Source organism: Mastomys coucha, unplaced genomic scaffold (genome assembly GCF_008632895.1).
Source record: "Mastomys coucha isolate ucsf_1 unplaced genomic scaffold, UCSF_Mcou_1 pScaffold7, whole genome shotgun sequence".
Taxonomy (NCBI): domain Eukaryota; kingdom Metazoa; phylum Chordata; class Mammalia; order Rodentia; family Muridae; genus Mastomys; species Mastomys coucha.
The window spans coordinates 10,123,742-10,134,899 of NW_022196913.1; the positions used below are offsets into that span (position 1 = coordinate 10,123,742).

An 11,158-nucleotide genomic window follows, 5' to 3' on the forward strand; every position below is an offset into this window, starting at 1 on the left:
CAATTCGTATCCCTTTGATCTCCTTTTGTTGCCTAATTGCTCTGGCTAGGACTTCAAGTACAATATTTGTTAAAGATATTTTTAGGGATGCAGAGGTGGCTTAATGAGTAAAATATTTCAGCAAAAACATAAGGCCCTGGGTTCTGATCTCAATAACCTATATACAAATCCAGGCAAGGTGGAAGGTACCCAAAACCCTAATGCAGCGTGTGTGTGACCCCAGATTTGTTATTGCCCAGGCAGCCTAGAATGATCAAGTAGCTTCAGAAACAGTGAATGGCGTGGTCTCAAAAACTTAAAAGTGGAAAACAATTGAAGAAAGACACTAGATATCATTCTCAAGTGTCCATGCATGAGCACCTACATGGGCACTTCTGCAATGATAAGCACATTCACACCCATCCACCTGCCACAACCAAATGAGCTGCTTTATGCACATTGTAGGCTTTAGGTAGCAAAACACTCCTCTTCTGCCCTAATTATCCTTGCAAAAATAGTGTAGTTAGAGATGACACATTGCTTCACTATTTGGAATGATAACCATACTTAAAATTTGTTCTCAACATGGGGGCAGGGTCGTGCATCAAAAGAGAGAAACAGGCATTAGGATGGGATAAAAATCAACTTCTAAATTTAATTGTTTATGAATATAAATAGCTGATTCATCCTTCCCATTCCAGTTTTGGTTTGAAATTATTTACTCGCTGCTGCATTGGAAATGAATGTCTGGGTTGAAAGAAGATGACCACATGGAATGTTATATGCTATGCTTTTAATGTATGCCATAATATACACACCATATCCTAATGAAACATAAACTGAGTGAGTCCATCCCTGTGGCAGCCAGGGGATAGTTTGTGGCAACAAGTGTGGGTAATATATATTTTCAGGCAAAAGCAATAATTAAAACATAAATATTTAAATTTTTATTTTATTTCATAAATATTTTAATATTCATTTTATTTTTAAAATAATTTTTACCACACCAAGACAGTCATATTGGAAACAAAATAGAACCTATTTTGAAAACTCTGGAGATGGAAAATACCTGATTGAAACCTCTTTGGTTCTTCTCAGTTGGAATGGACCTGCTGATTGGCTTTAGAGGAGAAACCTCAGCAGTATCCAGTGCACGCTGGCTAATGCATCTGTGAAAACTGCTTCAGAATGTGACAGCTGGAAGCTAAGAGGAAATATCTAGAGAGCCCAGGAAATAATCAGGTAGGCTCAACAACCCTGTCCCAAATACACCTGCTGCCAAAAAGCTGAGACGCTTATGCACAGAGAGGGAGGAAATCGAGGAGAAATTTCCCGTTATTGCAGCATCTGCACAGGGATTCTGTCTGATCTCTGCAATGTCAATCTCTCGTCTCCACACCACATTGGTACCTCCCAACCTCCAGTCCTGGTGAAAGCAGTCATGATGTAGCACCTTTTTATTTGATAGCTGATTCTGCTGATTTGTCAAAATGTCTGCGCTCCATTTTATCGGGCTGAGAAACTGTTTAAAACCCCGAAGTCTAAATATCTTCCAAAGCCATTAATTCTTATAACCCATAGACCAACCTTTATGAATAAATGAACTTCAAGGCTACTCTTTTGTATCCTAAGTTCCCTGTGTAATAAGGCTGATGCATAATATTTTCTTTTAAATTTTCTGCTTGTCCTGATGATACCTAAAGTCACATTGCTTTCTGAATAGAAACTCTGTTTTATTTTAACAATATGAAGCTGATTCTGGAACTAGCTTGGTAAGAATGTAAAGCTTATGGAAGCTACAAATTTCTTGTCAAGGTTGCAAGCAATGAGTTAGGGTGCTCACAAATAATATGTTGGTAGCATATAAAAGAAAGAAAAATCCAAAAATTATACGGTTATGCAAAGATTGTGTTCAGCAATCATGGATGGGTGGACTTATTTTAATTCACCAGTAATAATTAGTTGATTTTAAAAATAGTTTTTGAGGAAATGTACTTCTCTGCACAATTATCTGTTATCTGGAAATAATTTCCCCCATTTTCACACACACATACATGCACACACAATATATACATATATACACATATACATACACACACCTATATACACATATATGTATATGTATTCATGCACATGTATAGTTCTTTGAAAATGTAAAATACACTATTCTATTTTGCTGATGTATAAATGATTCTTATGAGGCCTAGGAAAACCCCTTTGCTGTCACTAAAAATTTATAAAGGGCTGTAATGGATGCACTCACTTGTAGTCCCAGACATCCAGAAGCTGAGAGGAACAGATCAAAGTTCAAGGCCAGGTAAAACTACTTACTGCACTCCAGGCTGAACTACACAGTGACAGCTTGTTCCAGAAAACCCAATACAGAAACAATGGTCAACAATAATAACAAAATCTACAATCCTTAGCATATCCATGAATATTTTAAGTATACCAAGGTAACTCTGGTAGTCATGGTCTCATATCACTTTTACTTAGTCATTTACTTACTTTAATTGACAGAATATATATTTTAAAATACAGCATAACCTATTGAAATATATCTGCTACATTTCTAATTTGCACATGCACACATTTATAAGTTTTGAATGGTGAAAGTAATTAAAATGTAAGTGTACTCTCAGCAATATTGAAAATTAGAATACACTTGGCAAACAAGATGGCTCAGTGGAAAAAAGTAGTATCTATGTAAGCCTGAAGAGAAGTAGTTTATTCCCCCAGAACCCAGGTAAATGTGGAAGGAGTGGCCTCACCCCACAGGGTTGGTCTTAGACCTTGACATATATACTATGCCATATATACCTACCCACAAATACCACACACACAAAATCCACTACTTATATAAGATATTATGTATTAGAATATATGCTACTATAGTATAAATGGAAACTAAAATAATCCAATAAGAACACAATGCCACTAATTATGGTCATATTTTAACTTGCATTCTTTTGCTGAATGGTTTCATTAGGGAAAGAGGTAACAAAATTAAAACATTTTGAGTATTTTTTGTTACTTTAAAAAGTTGTTCCAAAAATCTAGTACCTTTACCACTATATAATTTGTATTTAAAAAATTCAATATATGCCGGGCAGTGGTGGCACATGACTTTAATCCCAGCACTTGGGAGGGAGAGGCAGGCAGATTTCTGAGTTTGAGGCCAGCCTGGTCTACAGAGTGAGTTCCAGGACAGCCAGGGCTACACAGAGAAACCCTGTTTTGATAAACCAAAAAAATAAAAAAAGAAAAAGAAAAAAAAATTCAACACAAAGTCTATAGAATTTCATTGTTTGAAGATTGCAAAGGCTTATAATCTATATTTTTATTAAAGAACAATGAAAATTGTTGCCTTTTTGTTTCAACAATTTAAGAATGTTTTAACTGGGTATCCCATTTTTATCCACTATTAATTAAATACAAGGGTTCCAAATGGATGTCCATGATGATCAATGTGACTTGTGTTATTAAATGTGGTCAGCTGCCTCACACTACACTCCTAGCACACATAGGTTGAGAATAGGAAGCTGGTGTTCTCCATTATAATGAACTTCTGTGCACAAATCCTACTGTCCATGTAATACTAATGTGCCTTTTGATAAAAAAATTCTTCCATTGAGAAAAATCACCCATCTAAAATATTATGCATTGTACTGGCTGGTTTTGTGTGTCAACTTGACACAGGCTGGAGTTATCACAGAGAAGGGAGTTTCAGTTGGGGAAGTGCCTCCATGAGATCCAGCTGTGGTGCATTTTCTCAATTACCCCTTGTGGGTGGTGCCATCCCTGGGCTGGAAGTCTTGAGTTCTATAAGAGAGCAGGCTGAACAAGCCAGGAGAAGCAAGCAGGACAGTAAAGAACATCCCTCCATGGCCTTTGCATCAGCTCCTGCTTCCTGACCTGCTTGAGTTCCAGTCCTGACTTCCCTTGTGATAAACAGCAATGTGAAAGTAAGCCAAATAAACCCTTTCCTCCCCAACTTGCTTCTTGGTCAAGATGTTTGTGCAGGAATAGAAACCCTGACTAATACATGCATATAAGTTCATACAGATTTATATAGTTTTATGATTACTTTATTAGTCATTTATTAGATACATGCATGCTAATTATAATGGAAGATTGGCTACAATTCCATAGCTAGTGTTGGGACACTTAGACCTATCATCTATACAAATGCTGGCTTTGTTTGTTTATTTTCTTTTTAATTTTATATATTCATTTATTTTTCATACATTGCATGTTTGTTTGCTATGTCTCTCTCTGTCTCTCTGTCTCTCTCTTTCACACACACACACACACAGAAACACACACACCACAGCATGTGTATATAGTTCAGAAGAACACATATTGGAAATTATCTCTGTTTCTGCATGCAGGCCTCAGAAATCTCAACCAGAAATGGAACTTAAGTTCCCTGGCTTGGTAGCAAGCACTTTTACCCACTGACCCATCTTGATAGCCCACACATACATTATCTCCCTTCCTAGAGGTTTTACTTTTATATAATTAAATAATTAAATAGCATTGACGAGTCCTATCTATGACCATGATTAGTAGAAGACTGGCATGAAAAATGTTGCTGAGGTTGGGGGTCGGTAGGTCTTTAAACTAAGTCCAAGCATTGTTCTTGTTTTCATGGTCTGAGAAGATATCACAAAGCCATGTTGAAGGCTCAAAAGATCAATAATGAGCCCTTAAGTAGTGTCCAGCAGGGGTTCATCTGTAAGAGACAAGGAAAACCACATCTGTAACTCCATAGCAGTGACCTTGAAGGGTGAAAACACGCCCAGTGTGGTCAATCTTAAATTGTCTACTATTCTGAAATTAGATCAACATGCCTATGTTGTCTTAACTAAGGTACTGCATCCTCAATAGGCTTTGGTTTCTTTAAAGATTTTACCACCATTCTCAAGCATAGCATGAATTTTCTACTGGAGAGTAGAAAGAAATGCCTTGGAAAGAAGATCTGGTCTAATATAATTTGGGAGGGCAAAAGGGTGACCCTTACCCACAAATATATAACCTGCTTCATACATGTCAATTAGAAGTTCTTTAAAATCCTCGGCATGGAGATCATTGTGCTGCTGTGTCTAAAGACAGACTGCTCCAATCTCTCTTTGAAGGGCGTGCTTTGTTTTTCTGAATAAACTTTCATTAAACTGTGTCTCAAAACCGAATCTCCTTGCTTCAAGAGGATACGACCTAAGAAAGCACTCTGGTATCCAGACGCTTTTCATGGTGTCTTTGACATTTAAATATTACGACAAGAGAGAGTGGGGTTATTTTTTTTTCTACCAATCTTCTTTGTTCATGTGTATATACAGAATCAACATATATATAATATATAATATATAATATATAATATATAATATAGTATATAATATATAATATATAACATATAACATATATATAATATATAATATAATATATAACACATAACACATAACATATAATATATGATATATAATATATAATATATAATATATAATATATAACATATAACATATAACTTATAATATATAATATATAAAATATATATAATATATAATGTATATATATAATATATAGTATATAAATTAGTGGGGCTGACTAATTTATGTCAGGTGTTCTCAAGATTTTAGACAAGAAAGACTTACTATTTATTTTCTAGCTTTAAAAAATAAGTTCAGTCTAGTTGATGTGATTATTTCAGTGTTGTGAAAATATCAGATTAAATGCAGTACTTTGAAAGGTAGGGAGTAACTTCTTTTAAAGAAGGAGTTAAGTATGTGATAAAGAAATAAAATACTCAGCCAGTTATAAATTCTACTAAAAACCCACAAAGCCTGGAGGATCACTGTTGTTAAAAAGTAATTTTATTGCTTCGCTTAAATCATTTTTCCTTTTCCCATTTTTTTCTTGTATTTTCTTTTTTAATTCACTGAATTGTTGAAAATAACTTGAGACCTGTAAGCCTAGGGTGATAATTTCAAAACTGTTTGAAGGGGAAAGCCTAAATCACTCATTTCTTTTCTGCTCATTATTGGTCTTCCAAAAACAAAGTCAGTGAGCCAGGGCATTTGGGGATCCTACAAATACAGTTTCTTTTGGAGATAATAAAACTTGGGTCCAGAGAGGAGAAACAAGGAACTGAAAATAAAACAGACACACATTACTAAAGCAAAAGAGACAGACAGGCCCCCCAAATGTTCCAGACTGCTACATAACAGACAAGTCCTCAGCATTGCTGAGATTCAGTATTAATTCATGTGGCTTTGTTGTTACTGTTGTTGTTGCTTTGACTTGCTGTGCTCCTTAGATTGGATCTCACTATGCCACCCCCTGCCAACTGAGAAGGGTGCCTTCTGATGCCTCTGTTTCTTGAATGAGGACTGGGATGAAAGGTATGGCACAAGAACTGACCTATAAGTTATTCTAAGGTTGATTTTTAATTTGTGTATATGTGTGCCTATATGATTACCCACCATGTGTGTCCAGGTGCCAGTAAATGCCAGAGAGAATGTTAGGTCACTGGAAGCTGGATTTACAGACTATTGTAAGCCACCTGACTTGAACGCCCAGAACCAATATCAAATCTGCTGTGTGAACAGCGTGTTCTCTTTACCACTGAGCATGAGTAAGCCTACAATGTTCTCCTGTCTGTATAAATAAAAATTTAAAAGTGAAAAATTTTCCACAATTAAGGATTCTTATTGTTCTACACTTAAAAATTATTATTATTAGTGTGTGTGTGTGTGTGTGTGTGTGTGTGTGTGTGCGCGCGCACACCTGCACAAGAGCCCAGGTGAATGGAGACAGGCATTGGCCAGTGTGGATATCAGAGGATATTTGTTGGCCATTTCCTCCTATATGTGGTTCCTGGAGAATGAACTCAGTTCAGGTCTGAGCATAGCTGCCAATGCCTTTTATGTACTGAGCAAGCTTGATGGCCCTAAAACCTAGTTAAAAGAGAGAAATGTGTGCTTGGGATACTCAGGATTTCTAGATGTGGTCCTTTGTCCTTTCCTAACCACACTTTCCCCTCCTGTGCTTTGGAATTTGATGGGGGCCCCAAACAAGAACTCAGGTTACATCCCCACAGATAGAGGGTTCAGTTGTGAAGACATTTTTATTTCGCAAGTAACTTCCATTGGTGGAACATCAGACAATTATGTCATAACTTCATATCTTAATCCCGCTGTTCACTTCTATGATTGTGCCACAAACATTTATTCAGGTGCTTCTTTATATCATTCTTATTACTAGAGAATTTGTGGTCATCTGTGCTCTAGAAGAAGCCATGGTATCTGCACATGCTCAAGTACCATTTCCATAGCATTCAGATAAATATAGTCCGAGGCATCTGGTGAGTTTTACTCTTTTATAAGCTACCAAAGTTTGAGTTTAAACCTCAAAATTAAAACTGCATAAAAAGATCACAACTCATGAAAATTATAACATTCAAACTTTATGGTGGAAGAATTATAACTAAAATGTCAACAAGTTAGAAAGATAGCTAAGTATCAAATAGACTTGTTTGTTTTTGTTTAAGTTCTTTGCTGATGTGAAATCATTTCAAGATTGGAGAGATAACTCAGGCAGCAAAATGCTTGCTTTGCAAACAAGAAGACCAGAGGCTCATCTCCAGAATCCAGAATAAAACAATGCCACATCTGTTGACCCCTGCTAGTAATCCTAGCACTGGAGAGGCAGGGAGATGAATCTCTTGAGCTTCTTTCTGCCAGCTTGGCCTGTCTAGTGAGTTCCAGGACTGAAAAATCATTTCACAAATAGAAAAAGGTTAAGTGGTGTCTGAGGAAGGACGCTTGACTTCTACCCTCTACAAACACACACACACATACACACATGCACACACTGTGTACATTCTTTCTCTCCCACACAAGTGCTGTATGCCTTTACATATACATGTGCATATGTACATTTATAAACACACATGCATGTGTACTTTCACACATACATGCACCCACAGCAGATGATCACACACACATACATAGAAACTCATACAATTAATTCAGATCTGTGTACTCAGAGATTAATAAGTTCATTTATATTAACAAGTACAGCTATTTTGTCTCTCTAAACAAAATGTTAATGTGATGCAAATGGTATTTCTCTATCTTAAATAAATGTATCTCTCTTGACTATAAAGTAGTAGAACTAGATCTAATTATAAGAGTTTAGCATACATTCATTTTTAGCCAACATCTAAATTATATAAATATTAAAATCTAGAAAGGCAACAGAATATATTATTGGGTCAGTATCTTACTATAAACATTTCAAATTAATTATTAACCTTCTATAATCAACTAATTTATTTTGATATTCTGAAATATAAAAAGTATAGCTACATGAATTATTTTAATTATATCAATTTTATTTGGAATGTTGCATATTTTTCATCTTGTTTTAATTAGAGCTATTTATATTTGTTTTATTATAAATATAACACATATCACTTTTTATTTAAAATGGCAGTCACGAAGGAGAAGGAACTAATCAGAGATCGAGAAGTCAAATAAAAACTGCATGGCTTAACAGAACGCTTTGCAGAGCAGGGGGGAGTAAGTCATTAGGAAATTCCATTTCTGTTTGCCTGGTTTCTGGCTTACACTCTCATGAATTGCTTGTAACAGTGCTTTATAATTTGCTTTACACACAGTGCTTTACAATGTTGAGCAGATGTGTCTTGGTTAAAATTTTGTCTCTCACTCCATAGGTATGTGTAGGATGGCAATTTTGAATCTGCTCTGTGTGTGTGTGTGCAATTATTTATATTTATTTTCAATGTTTTAAATGTATTATTTGAGAATTACATATATACACACAGTGTATTTCAATCCTATTCACCTATCTAACTCTTCCAGATCCTTCACCCACACCCCCATTCTAATTTTTAAATTATTTTTTAAATCATTATAGATTTTGTATTGGTTAACTAATTTATTTACATTTCAGATGTCATCCTCCTTCCTGGTTTCCCCTCCACAACCCCCCTATCCCATATCCCTCTCCCCTGCTTCAAGGAGAGTGCTCCCCCACCCATCCACCTACTTCTGCCTTACCCCACTAGCATTCCCCTATGGTGGGACATTGAGCCTTCATAGGACCAAGGGCCTCCCCTCCCATAGATGCCATACTAAATTCTTTTTTTAATAACCCACTAAGTCTAGTTAATGCTGCCACATTTGCATGGATGTGGGGTCACCCACAGTAGTAGAGTATCAAGCTGCATTCTAAGTAAATTGTTCTGTTTTGTTTTGTTTTGTTTTTGTGTTGTTATTTTGTTTTATGCAGAAATTTGTGGAGTGATCAACCCTTCTCAGAATTTTTTTTTTTTTTTCTGCATTGGACAGTGGTTATTTCAGACTCACAACTTAAGCACAGAGAGTAAGTGTCGTAGAGTGCTCAGTGGTAAGTAGATATATCTCACACTATATCCCTTAAGGCTCAAGGAACATTAGAATTCTTGATTTGTTGACAGCCTTGCAGGCAATCTCCAGGCCACAGACTTACAATCATAATTTGTGCAGCAAGGAGAGTGGTGAGTCCCTATGTAACCCATCTCCAACTTGCTCAGAATAATGTGGGCATAAAATTTTTGCAACCTACTTTTAATAAGGGTTCAACCTCTCCTCTAGTCCACCACCCAGCAGAGGCAGTAGAAAAGAAAGGTTATTAGGATGGTGAAAATGGACCTGTTCAGCAGTAGTTCCTTGGGGGTGAGCTTTATCTTCCTTCTCAGCAGTTCAGTTACATAGGGAACAGCAAATATGACTCAGCAGCTGCAAACCAGTCCTCTAGGCACACAGATACCACACATGAGCCCTCAGCTATAGTCCAGTCCTCTTGGCAGGCAGACAACAGGCTTGAGTGCCAACTAGCTTGAGGCGAGGTCATGGAAACTGCAAGCAGCCATAGAAACTCACAAGCAGTTCTTGGCAAGTTTCTCTCAATGGATGCATTACTACAAGTTGATCTTAACAAGGCTGTGTAAGGTGAACCAATACATGCATCTCATTACCAAAGAAGAATAGCTAGGTGGAGCAAAACAAATCAATGCTTGGTGCTCATCTCCAATAGTCTCTGGAGTCATATTTATTTCTTTTATCAAACATCCTTTCATGTGTTTTCTGTATCAAAACATCCTTTTACCTATGTCTGTTTTAGGAAAATATTCTTTCACATGTTTGTTTTAACAAGACATTCTTTCTTCTGTATGCCTCAGGAAAACATCATTTGACATAACTAACTTTCAAAAGAAACCAGAAGTTTCCATTTCAGAATAACCTGATTGCCAGCTTAAAAACTGTAGAATTCTAAAACTCATCTCAGACCCAGGGACTCTAAATATTGTAGCTACAGCCAGTTTTCAACAAGGACTCCATATGAATGTTTGTGTGCAACAATGTTTGGCTAAGTTACATTTCTGAGAGCATCTTGGGATTGAAGTGATATGTGAATTTCATGCTCAATATTAAATTCAAAAGCTGGAGAATTTTTTCCAAAATAAATCAAACAAAAACCTATTAAGAAATAGAACTGGTGTGAATAAATTTCTACCCAGAAGTTATCCCAGAAATTTACCCTTTAAAGACATGCCTAAAGATCTGCTTTGCCTTTCTATCTGTGATGGTATGGACTTTAACTCCTAGATCAATAGAACTCCCACTTTGGCATTCATGAAAACCCCCTTTAGAGTTTGTTTCAACAGAGTACTATATCAATACTAGAATAGGAAAGGGAAATGAAGCATGAAAGATGGGAGGAATGGGTCAGGAATGAGAAAGGCAGATGAAGCCAGGAGATCCCCTTCAGCTGAAAAAAATGAGAGCACAGAATGAAGAAAAAATGAATCTATCCTTCAATTCCTTACTTATCAGTAAGTTGATTATACCCAGTATTGGTAGAATGTTTATATATCAGATAGTGACATAAAAACATATGTATTCAGTTTATGCATATCTGTACTATTAGGAAAATTTATAGACATACACACACATATACACACACATACACACACACAAGCTGCATTGTGTGATTTTAGTGATTCCCAATATATGTGAAGGACCACATGGTTCAAGTGAAGACAAGTCAAGTATGTTACATTTGCATTGAAATGTAGCATTTTATAGAGGATGAATTAACAAAATTCACACTTTTG

General features: G+C 36.2%; 1 long non-coding RNA gene across 2 annotated transcripts in view; it reads left to right on the plus strand.

The window, feature by feature from the left end:
• The window catches only part of LOC116081899, a 130,810-nt gene extending 121,434 nt beyond the window's left edge, over positions 1 to 9,376 (plus strand). The window contains exons 3-6 of one of the 2 annotated variants that reach the window (XR_004115078.1): positions 1,078 to 1,221; positions 6,293 to 6,377; positions 7,240 to 7,339; positions 9,351 to 9,376. This is a non-coding gene — a long non-coding RNA (uncharacterized LOC116081899). The other variant, XR_004115077.1, reaches the window with a different exon arrangement.
• The last annotated feature ends 1,782 nt before the right edge of the window (positions 9,377 to 11,158 follow it).